Source organism: Xenopus laevis, chromosome 8S, assembly GCF_017654675.1.
Source record: "Xenopus laevis strain J_2021 chromosome 8S, Xenopus_laevis_v10.1, whole genome shotgun sequence".
Classification (NCBI taxonomy): Eukaryota; Metazoa; Chordata; class Amphibia; order Anura; family Pipidae; genus Xenopus; species Xenopus laevis.
The window spans coordinates 27149999-27161511 of NC_054386.1; the positions used below are offsets into that span (position 1 = coordinate 27149999).

Sequence of the window (11513 nt, forward strand, 5' to 3'; positions counted from 1 at the left end):
TTTACCCAAGTACAGAGCTCTGATTCTCTGTACTTCCTGCTCATAGGCTGTTCTCTTTCCCATTGTCAGACAGAAAGCTGAACACCAGGCAGAAAACAACACTATGAGAGACAAACTAAAAAAAGAGTGCCCTTCCTATCAGTCTGCAAATACGTGGCTAAGATAAGTCAACGCCAGGCTGCCAGAGAGGCATTTAAATGGTAAGTGTAGTAATCTATATATATTGATATTCCAAGAAAATTGCATTTATTTATTTTTAGTTCTTTATGTATCCAGCTTGGAATCTGCCTTGTCATTGGGTTATTATAGAGATACTAAGATACTCGCCCACAGCTGCCTTTCACAATGAACCCAAACTTTTTTCTTCCTTCCATAGCCCTCCCATTGTGTTTTATCTTCTACTAGAATCCTAATAGGCTACTCTCTATCTGGTGTTTAGTGTCACAGAATCTGAGTAGCCGCCAGCCAACAGGACTCGCAATGGAACTCACCATGGCAGTTAATACCCTACGTCAACTGTCCAACTGAGACCCATACTGAAACTGCCCACATTGTTCACCGATTGACAAACTGATACAAACTGCTGAAGGGGAACAATCATTGTGTCACTGTATGTAGCATAGTGTAAATTGTTCATCATTCTCCTGATTAGGGTTGCCACCTTTTCCTAATTTTGTTACCGGCTGGTGGGGTGCGGGAACAAAAAGGGGCGGGTGTGATGTCAAAAGGGGGTGGGGCTATGACGTAAAAAGAGGCGAGGCCGTGGTGCGGAGCTATGTGACGTCAAAAAGGGGCAGGGCTATGACGTAAAATCGGGTGGGCCGCGGCGCAGAGCTGTGAAGACAGAGGACAGAAGCTAAATTTTACAGGGGATTGGGGGCGGGCCGAGGGGGCCTTTTTAAGGGTATTACAAATTTACCGGCAGCTACATTGCCGGTAAATTTGTAATACCGGCCCCGGTCTTGCCAGGTGTTTTACCGGCTAGGCCGGTAAAATACCGGCCGGGTGGTAACCCTAGTGATATCCCTGCAGTGAACAGCAACCATTTGGTTTTTTGGTGTGTTACCACCATTAATGAGGACATGGTCTTGTGGTAACATGGGTGTGGTTTAAAGTGGGTGTGGTTTAAAATCAGGGAGTGGTCAAGACTGGCTTCCATTATTGGCCCTCCACCATGGAGGCCAGACAAATTCCGGCCCTTGGTACCACAGAAGTTGGACAGCACTGCCCTACATTATTTACTTGCCTGTACTGTAAAAAATAAAACTATGGTAGCAAAGGTATTCCCCTGCACTAAGCACAATTCAGCAGGAACAGTCCCCTAAATTTACTCATAGAATGTACAGAGATCCTATTAAACTATGGCAGCATCTGTATCCCCCTGTACTAAGCACAATTCAGCAGGAACATCCCCCTACACTGTATCCAGTTTCGAATGATAACAGATCCTGTCAATTCTGGCATTTGGTAATAAGAGGGTAGGGCTCAGCTCACAAGCAAAGATATGATCAACTAAAGCAATCCCCTTGTTTTCACCTTAATCCCCTATGTTGCAAGAAGGCTCTTATTTGCCTCATGTGCCAGGTTTTCAGCACATAAACACTAAGTGCCAAGTGCCATGCCAATCCTGGGCTGTTTGACAAGAAACTCTGCCCTAGCACCCACACTGGGCTATCACTGCACAAACAGGTCATTAGTATCACAGCCCAATTACCCAATGCCCTGATATCTCACAGGTTTCGGCTGAAGCATGACCAACTGAATCTGTCTATATGTCATTATATTAATAATAAAGAAAGAATATGGGTGGTAGAAGAGACCCCTGTCGCAGGAGGTGGGCACACTGCTGGGTACCAAATACATAAACAATAAGCACATGACTTCCTTCCCAAATAACAGAGCTTTGGGATCACACTGTCATAATAACCAGAAAAGTGTATTTCATTATTTTAGCCTTGTCCCCCTGCCTTAACAATGGAAAGAGAGCAGCACAGGAGCAGGGAGTACAGCAAATCAGAGCTCTGTACCTGGGTAAGTACTGGGGGAGATTGGATTCACTTACCCAGAATAATGTTCCTGTGTGACCATGGTAAGGAGAGTAGGAACTACGAAGAATCAAAGCTCTACAATTCATTTACCCAGAAATCTATATGGTGTTGCACCCTCTAGTGGGCAGAGTAAGGAAGGGCCCTGGAAGCTAGCTTGGGGGTGGGGGAAAATGTAGGGTGTTTAAATAGATAAGTGGCTTTTATAAAATCTTACATTTCTATGAAAGGTGTTTGAACTTTCAAGTGGGAATTTCCTCAAGTTTAGTAACATTGCCCTGAAAACCAGCAAGTGTGAGACTGATCAGTGCCCCATGCAGCTGCCTTATTAGATCACACACTAACAGGGCCTGATTCCAGAACAGACTGCTCATCACTAAAATGCTGCCCATGCGGATTCCCTGTGTGCAGGAGATGCAGCTGCCGTACACAGCGAGCAGGCTTACCGACAAACCAGTGAACTGACAACTGATAAATGAAAAGGTTCAAAGCTAGTTCTGTACAGAAGAGGCTGCTTGATTGGCTAGTTTATTCTCTGCTGGGCTATGAATTGGTTAAACAGCCCTCAAAGATTCCTTCACTGCCAACAATCAGTCTTGCCAATAAACTGTCATAACAGCATTTAATTGCCCTCCTGCTCTCTAATTGATAATTGAGAAATATTCTAGCCAATGCTTCCCGGAGAGAGACGCCTGGGAGTTGCACAATCACTGTGTTTCCCAGCATAGCTTTCTAGTATCCAAGTGAACTCAAATAGCCATCATTCAAGTGGCGTTCTGTCACGCCTCAGCGATGGCACTCCCCCTGGTTAGGGGCGATCCTGGCCCCTCCGCCGCCTGCGGCAGTAGCAGTTGCTGCCGCCCCCTCCCCCATGCGCTTACCATTTTGCGCCTGAGGGGGTCCACAAGGGCGGCAGAGAGGGCCAGTATGCTAGCACAGAGAGCCTAACTGCACTCTCTGCGCTAGAAGATCGGAAATTCGGCTCTTAAAGTACCAGGAGTGGCATTTTTGCCGCCCCTTGTACCCAGTGGGGTGCTGTCGTCTGAGGCGACTGCCTCAACTCGCCTCATTGGCAAAGCACCCCTGCCCCTGGTACCAACCAATAACCAACTAAAGTGCAACTCTCAGAAGAGGACTGAAAGGAAAATACTGCCGGTGGGTGCTGGGAGTTGTTGCTGTATCAGAAGGAGGTCCAATATCTCCCCTGGAACTACAGCAAGGTGACTGTTACCCCAATGTTTCTATACATCTGTAATCCCCCTGGGCTAAGGGGGCCCAGTCAGAAGGCCAGTTAGGGGGAGATTTGGGGTGAGTGCTTATTTGTGCCCTGGGTACCCCTGGAACTATAGCAGGGTGACTGTTACCCCAATGTTTCTAGATATCTGTAATCTTATGAGCCCAGTCTTAAGGCCAGTTAGGGTGAGATTTGGTGTGAGTGCTTATTTGTACCCTAGGTACCCCTGGAACTATAGCAGGGTGACTGTTACCCCAATGTTTCTATATATCTGTAATCTTATGAGCTAAGGGGGCCCATTCTGAAGGCCAGTTAGGGGGGGAGATTTGTGAGTGCTTATTTGAGCCCTGGGTACCCCTGGAACTATAGCAGCCCAGAGTTAGGAGCAAAGGGCTGTATGGCTGTGGGTAACGCTGGCACAATGTGCTGCAATGGAGAAACAGTGAGTGGAAAGGAGGGCCCTGGCACAGAAGGGTCTCGGGGGTGGAGGCAAAGGCCTCAGTGTAAAGTATAAGGTATTTCTTTAAGAGATTTTAAGGTAAAATAAATGGACAAAATCAATAACCAAGTCAATATTAAAGGGTCCTTACAGCAAAGAGGCCAAGAGTCTGTATTTAAGAGCAGCTCAGTGGGAAACAGATCCTGGGGTAAGCAACATGCCAGTTTCTACACACATAAAGGAAAATCATTTCATACTCACCGAGATTTTCTTTTCTTGGACTGAAGCATGGCAGTGGGCACTAATGGGTTAACCCCTCTCGACACCTGAAGGACAGGAAATGCGCTAATAAATTTTATGCCTCCCCCCCTCACCTCTATTCTATATACTGTAAGAGATGAAACGTGCCCACTGCCATGCTTCAGTCCAGAAAATCTCGTGAGTATGAATTGATTTTCCTTTTTCCTGTACTTCACATGGCAGTGGGCACTAATGGGAAATACCCAATCAATGACAAAAAAGGGAGGGTAATAGAAAAGTTTATTTAATTAGCAAAGCAGCCCGAAGGACCGAAGGAATCTCGATCAGCAGCATGAAAATCAAGCTGATCATTTTTAACAAAAGTATTGGCAGAGGACCAAACAGCCACTCTGCAAACCTCCTTGGTTGATGTCTGGGCCCGGCATGCCCAAGACGCACCAATAGCCCTGGTAGAGTGAGCCTTAATTGATTGATGACAAGGAACTGCACTGACCCTGTAGGCCTCTGAAATATATGATTTGATCCAGGATGAAACTGTAGATTTAGCCACATTTTCACACAGCGAACTACATCTAGAGTATGCCATGTTCTTTCTTCCTCTGAATTAGGATTCGGGTAAAAAGCAGGTAAAGCTATCTCGTGATTGATTTGAAATTCAGATACCACTTTCAGGAGAAAATCTTGAGGTAAATTAAATATCAACTTATCTTGACAAAAAAACATACAGCTTTGATTAATCTTCAGAGCTTGGATCTCTCCTACTCTGCGGTCTGATGTGATAGCTAACAAAAAGGCAATTTCCAAGAAAGGAATTTAAAAGAAATCAATTCCAGAGGCTCAAAGGGAGGCTTGGTAAGGGCAAGCAATACCAAATTAAGATCCCATGGAGGGGCTTTTGATTTGATCCTAGGTTTCAACTTCTTCAATGCCAGAAAGAATCTTGCCAACTTCTTTCCAGTTGGAGGACTAACTTGTCTCCCAAACATTCCATTTGCCCCATACAGAGAGATGAAATATATGGGCTCCCCATCCAGAACCACTTGCATCGGTGGTCAAGCTGACCCACTGGGGGGTGTAAAGAGAAATCCCTTTCTGAAGATTCTGTGTCTGAAGCCACCATCTCAACTTCTCGAGAACAAGAGGACTCATGAGAATGCACTGATTGGGTGAATGTTCCCTGCGCCATTGGGTCAGAAATGACAACTGGAGAGGCCTGATGTGAGCCATGGCCCATGGAACAGCGTCTAACGTGACCGTCAGTTTGCCCAGGACTATTTGACAGAATAGAGCTGTTGTTATTGGAAACTTGTGAAGCTTCTGTACATGATGTTGAACATCCAGGATTCTCTCTGGAGGGAGAAATATTTGAAAACGGGTTGAATCGAAGGTGACTCCTAAAAAGTTGATTACTTGAGTTGGTGAAAGGCAGGATTTTGAGGTGTTTATGAGCCAACCGTGATCCTGCAGGGTCCACAATACCAACTTGACGTTGTGTTGAATCTTTTCCAAGGAATTCACCTTCACTAGAATATCGTCCAGATATGAAAAGATTTCCACTTCCTGCAATCTTAGAAAAGCAATAAGGGGAGCTAGAACCTTTGTAAAAGCTCTTGGAGCAGATGCGAGACCGAATGGCAGGGCTCCGGACTGGTATTGAACTTCCATGGAATAAAACCGAAGAGATTTCTGGTGACTTGCTGCGATGGGTATATGCAAATAGGCATCTTGCAAGTCGATCTTGAACATCCAATCGCCGGGCCTTAAAACTTGTGCAATGGATTTTATTGAGTCCATACGAGAGGTCTTTGTTTTTATGAATTGATTTAGGAACTTCAGATTTAAAATAGCTCTGAATTCTCCCGACTTTTTTCTTACAAGAAACAGAGTAGAAAAAATTCCTTTCCTTCTTTGGATGGAAGGAACTCAGATAATAACTTTCTTTACCAGAAGTTATTTCAGTCAGAAGTTATACACTTGAGGGCAAGCAGAGCTTCCTTTGTCTTTGGAACTGCTGACTTTTGAAAGCGAGAAAAAGGAGGAATTTTTGTGAATTCTATTTGGTAAACTCTTGAAATTTGGTAAACTCTTGATACCCAAACAGTTTTGAACTGTGAAAGCCTGGCCCCCACAGGAAACTGAAGGGCTCGCAAACCTTCAGAAGGATTTATTTCTATCAGGCTTGGTATCTTTTTTAGCCTGAAAGGACTGAAGCTTAGTTTTCCAGGATTGCTTCTGAAAATTTCAGCCTGGGCGGTAAGCTTTAACATCTTTAAATGAAGGTCTGTTACCCCTGAAAGTTGTTCTTCTATCTTTCTTATCCTGAGGTACGACGGCTGATTTGCCAGCCAAAGCCTTAGAGATAATATTCTCCAATTTTGGACCAAAAAGAAGATCCCCTTCAAAGGGAAGGGAGCAAAGGTTATGCTTAGGGGGTGACTCCCATTGTTTAACTTGATCCTCAGGAAAAGGATACATTTTTTCCATCCTTTAGACAGAAAAAATCTTTATCAGGGACATCCCTTGACAACATCATGAATATGAAAAACACTGTTTTTCTTTTTAGAAGATTTAAACATCAGGTCTGGTTGGGATGAAGGTTCACAAGGAACATCCAAATTAAAGGGGTTGTTCACCTTTGTAACAAATTGACAAATCTAACAGTTCACATGAATAGAACAAACTTTTCCATAGAAATAGTTTACAGAAAAAGTACAGTTCAAGAGATATTCACCTCAGAAGTGTCCCTGTACTAATCCTTCAGTTCCACACAGACCCTGTGCTGGGAGGGGGTAACTGACCCCCAAAAACACTAGTGTTCACTTCCTCTTCCTTATACGACATCACACATTGTACTGGCAGCTAACTTAACTCCTATTGGCTATGTCTGCTGTCAATCTGCCACTGCTTCCTGTGCTGGCTGTGCTGGGGAATTTGAGCAGCATTCAGGTACTGAAGAGAAACTGTTACAAGTTTGTGAGAGGGAGGGGGAGTGTGGGCTGTGTGCTGCAGAGACTTCAACTGTGCAGATGGGGGGATCAAGGTGCTTGGGACCAGGAGTTTTCTGGATAATGGATCTTTCCATAATTTGGATCTTCATACCTTAAGTCTACTAGAAAATCATGTAAACATTAAATAAACCCAATAGGCTGGTTTTGCTTCCAATAAGGATTAATTATATCTTAGTTGGGATCAAGTACAAGGTACAGGTATGGGACCTGTTATACAGAATGCTTGCGACCTGGGGTCTTCCGTATAGCAGATCTTTCTGTAATTTGGATCTTAGTACTAGAAAATGGTGTAAACACTAAATAAAGCCAATAGGCTGGTTTTGCTTCCAATAAGGATTATTGAGCGCACAAAATGTTCAAAAAACATACCTGCCCTCATCACTGCTCTGCCTGTCACTTAGGGCTGCCACCTCACCCTTTTAAAACCAAACACATATGAAATCCACAGCCTGCATGGCTAATTAGCAATTCATTTAGATGCATGATACATGGCTGCACAGAAATCAGTTCAGTCTGCAGCATCTAAATGAGTTGATAATTAGCCATGCAGCCTGTGGATTTCATATGTGTTTGGTTTTAAAAGGGTGAGGTGGCAACCCTACTGTCCCTGCTAGATGTGTAAGTTACATATGTTTCTAAGCAAGTCAGTGCTGGTTTTGTTGCAATTTTGTAAATAACTGACATTATGCTTAATGCCAAAGGTTGCCAAACAATGTTGCTCCTTCCTTTTCTGCAGTATTTGTCTGCATGGCTGTGTGATTGTTTGTTGCTGTATATGCTGCGTCTGTTAACCTCTGCCATTACAATTGAGTAATCAACCAATGACCATTCAAATTATGTGACTGGTTACAGTTCACAAGCACCCAATAAATTACTAGGAGGAGGGCAGTATCAACATCCAATAGGAAACAAGTAAGGGCAAAGCCTGGGCATGACGATGTCATCATATAGGAAGTTCTTGGTGTGTCAGGTTCAAAATAGGCCACTCCCATCACTTCAGAAAACTGTTCAGAGAGACAGGAGAAGGACTGAGTTAATTAGCTTTTACAATGGCATTTTTACTTTTTGTTATGGAAAATGGTTTTTGTAACACATTGAGAGCATTGTTAGTGGTTTCATAAGATTTGTACATTGAAGGTGAACAACCCCTTTAAGGGTTTTCCTCATGGCCAGAATCAAAGGCTCTATGAAAGATGTATGAAACAACTCATCATCAGAATCCACTTCCCCTTCCTCTTGTGTATCAGAGGAGACACTCGTCAGAAATGTGAACAGCTTGATCTGCTGTAGCATATGAAGTGGATGGTTGACTAGCAGAGACCTTAGGGTAAGGCCACACTAAGCGATAGCGCGGCGATTTGACTCGCGGCGACTTTTCGCCGCGACTTTTAAACGGCAATCGCTGGCGAAACTTTGGCGCTGGCGTCTATGGGGAATCGCTGCGTAAAAACACACGCGGCGATCTTTTTTCTATTGTCGCTCGAAATCGCCTCGCTAGGCGATTTCAAGCGACAATAGAAAAAAGATCGCCGCGTGTGTTTTTACGCTGGCGATTTTGCGCGATTCCCCATAGACGCCAGCACCAAAGTTTCGCCAGCGATTGCGGATTAAAAGTCGCGGCGAAAAGTCGCCGCGAGTCAAATCGCCGCGCTATCGCTTAGTGTGGCCTTACCCTTAGAAAGTACATTATCTGTAATTTTCTCAACCATATCAGACATAGACTTGTTAACAGTGTCGCACTGGCCCACAGGGATACCAGGAAAACTCCCAGTGGGCCCAGTTGTCAGTGGGTCCCTTGCTTCTAAACATTTGGCCTATTTCATGTTCATTCCCTATTTCGTTATGGGGAAAAAATACATCATAATGGAAGAATATAGTTATTAAATATAAAAAACTAGGAGAATAAAGAGGTTGAGTGAAAAAAGGAGGAATAATAGTTTGAAAAGTGGGCCCATGGTCTAAGGTTTTCTGGTGGGCCCCTGGCATCCCAGTCTGACACTGCTTGTTTAAAGGATTCCTTCATCCATGACATTAAATTATTGAATTGCTCAGAAGACTGGGAGGTATTACTTTGATCAAAACAGTTCTGACAAACTTTCTTATCTTGAAATGCAGGCAAAGTGCAGAAAATACATTCCTTTCTGGAAGATTTCTCCCTCCCATAATCCTCTTCTTCTATCAGAATGCCTATGATGTGTGCTCCTTAAAGAAAAAAGGATAATAAATAGGCATGCACCGAATCCAGGATTCGGTTCGGGATTCGGCCTTTTTCAGCAGGATTCGGATTCGGCCGAATCCTTCTGCCCGGCTAAACCGAATCAAAATCCTAATTTGCATATGCAAATTAGGCGCGGGAGGGAAACCACGTTATTTTTTGTCACAAAACACAGAAGTGCAACAGCACTCAGATGGTACCAACTCAACCACTGGCAGCGGATCTAGACCGTGTAGAACTCATGGGTCAGCTAAAACATTAGCAGAATAAACCCATCAGTAAAGGTAATACATACCAAACATCCCCAGCAGGGAGATAACTTACTGCAGTTGTGGATGTAAATAGCAGCAGGCTCAGGGCATATACAGCCAAACAGCGTCTGGTAGAACAGGCAGCAAGATGGGGAACTAAGACACTGGTTTAAAAAACGCTGGCGCCAAAACAAAGCGTAATGACATCACTGGTGCGTATCCAAGCAACGCATCCCGGATAGAGTTCTGCAACTGCCTTACTGCACATGCGCCTAACAGCTTAGCGTCTTGCTGCGGCTATGGGCAACGAAAGGCCAATATCTCCTAATGAAGATTTCTCCTGGAGACAAGCTCCGGAGACTTAGAGGCAAAACTCCTCTGGTGCCAGTATCAATTTGTGAGACAAACTTCCTTGGTCGAGGACAGGAAAAAGAATGGAGGTGAGGGGGGGAGGCATAAAATTTATTATCTCATTTCCTGTCCTTTAGGTGTCGAGAGGGATTAATCCATTAGTGCCCACTGCCATGTGAAGTACAGGAAACTATTATTATTATTATGAAGACACTGAGGTGAGAAGTGGGTGGCTGTCAGGGGACATGGGGAGCCAGTACCAGAGGGAAAGAAGACATGAGGTGCCAGTGACCCCGTGGAACTACAGCTGGGTACTCACCCCTAGTAGTGGCGCTGTCAGTCCCGGTAACAGAGGTCACTCCGCTCACTGTCACCTCCGAGCTCCTTACAACTGAGTGACCAAATTAGTCCCACCTCCCACTAAGCTCCACCCACGGCCGGCAACTCCACATCTACTGAATGAAACTTCTCTTTCCGTCTTCTGAACTCGCGAACCTATCAGCACGCAGTTTTATCCTCCTGTCGCATTGTGATTGGGCAGCGTTGTCTGCCGCTGAGAGGCGTGACACGCATGATAAATTCCGGACGCCATGTTTAGCTGTTGTGGCAACTCCACGCGGCTTGTGACATTATTACGACAGACGGAAAGCTGCAGGGGGGCGGGGTTTATGGGATCAGCTGAAAGGTGGGGCGGGGTTTGTGGGATCAGCTGACAGCCCCGTGATTCCCCCAGTCCCCGAAAGTAAAGGGAATGGGCTTCTGAGTTCGGTGTGACCGGGGGAAGACCGGGAGGATGTTCGGGACAGATGAGGATGACACGGACTTTCTGTCCCCCACAGGAGGGTGAGTGACCCCGGTGGAGTAGCGAGTTCTGCCTTTGTCTTACTTTGGCACTGGAGTAAAACAGTGGCCGGCAAAGGATTATGGGAGTTGTAGTTTAATGCAGTTGGAAGTGAGGGGGTGGCACACACATGAAATGCACACTTGTTTGTTTGTTTGTATGTAGTTGTTGCTGCACTGCAGGTTCTGAATCCTGTAACAATGTAACAGTTGCCAGCTGATTAAATTGTCTGTGATTCTGGCTACAGTGTTTCAATAGCAATTTAATATAAATGTCATTGTTGGTCAGGTAAGGTGCGCTACTGGCTGCAGTTAGGAGGAAGCCACAGTGCAGGGGAAATGCAGAAGCTGCTGCTTAGGAGTCAGTAGTCTCCTTGTACTATTGTAAAATACCAATCTTTCCAAGGGATGGAAACTTCTTATTCTGGAAACAATGTCGGATTTGAGCAGGAATCGTTTCCCCACCACACCTGGAGTTCTTGGCATACCTTGTTTTTGGGAAAAGCGTTAAATGTTGCAGACCCACCTCCACAGAAAAATAACAAAATCATATTTTTTGAAGAGACAACCTTGTTTCTTTTTAGAAATAGTCTCTTGTTGTCACCACAACAAATTCCCTGAGGATTGTGGCGCTCCCGTGTGCTTAATAATGTCAGCTGCTGCACAAGTTTGTAGCATGGATTCTAGAATAGGAAAGCAGGGGGCAGTCGTTTCAATAATTTATCACTAATTAATATTAAGTGCTTAGAAGTGACGATATTGGGAGAAGCTATTCAAGCTGGGTAGGGGCCATTACAAGGTACTGAACTTTAGCCACAAGCCAACTGGAGATTCAGGTGATTTAACTCAATGTGTGGGGGCACACAAAT

General features: G+C 44.7%; 1 protein-coding gene across 2 annotated transcripts in view; it reads right to left on the reverse strand.

Annotated features, from left to right (window-relative positions):
• Positions 1-10190, reverse strand: part of slc31a1.S (solute carrier family 31 (copper transporter), member 1 S homeolog) — a 29927-nt gene extending 19737 nt beyond the window's left edge. The window contains exon 1 of one of the 2 annotated variants that reach the window (XM_018232009.2): positions 9527-9776. The gene's annotated coding sequence lies outside the window, so the exon portion shown is untranslated. Of the gene's footprint in view, positions 1-9526; positions 9777-10123 lie in introns of those variants that run through there. The other variant, NM_001092902.1, reaches the window with a different exon arrangement.
• Positions 10191-11513: the final 1323 nt, after the last annotated feature.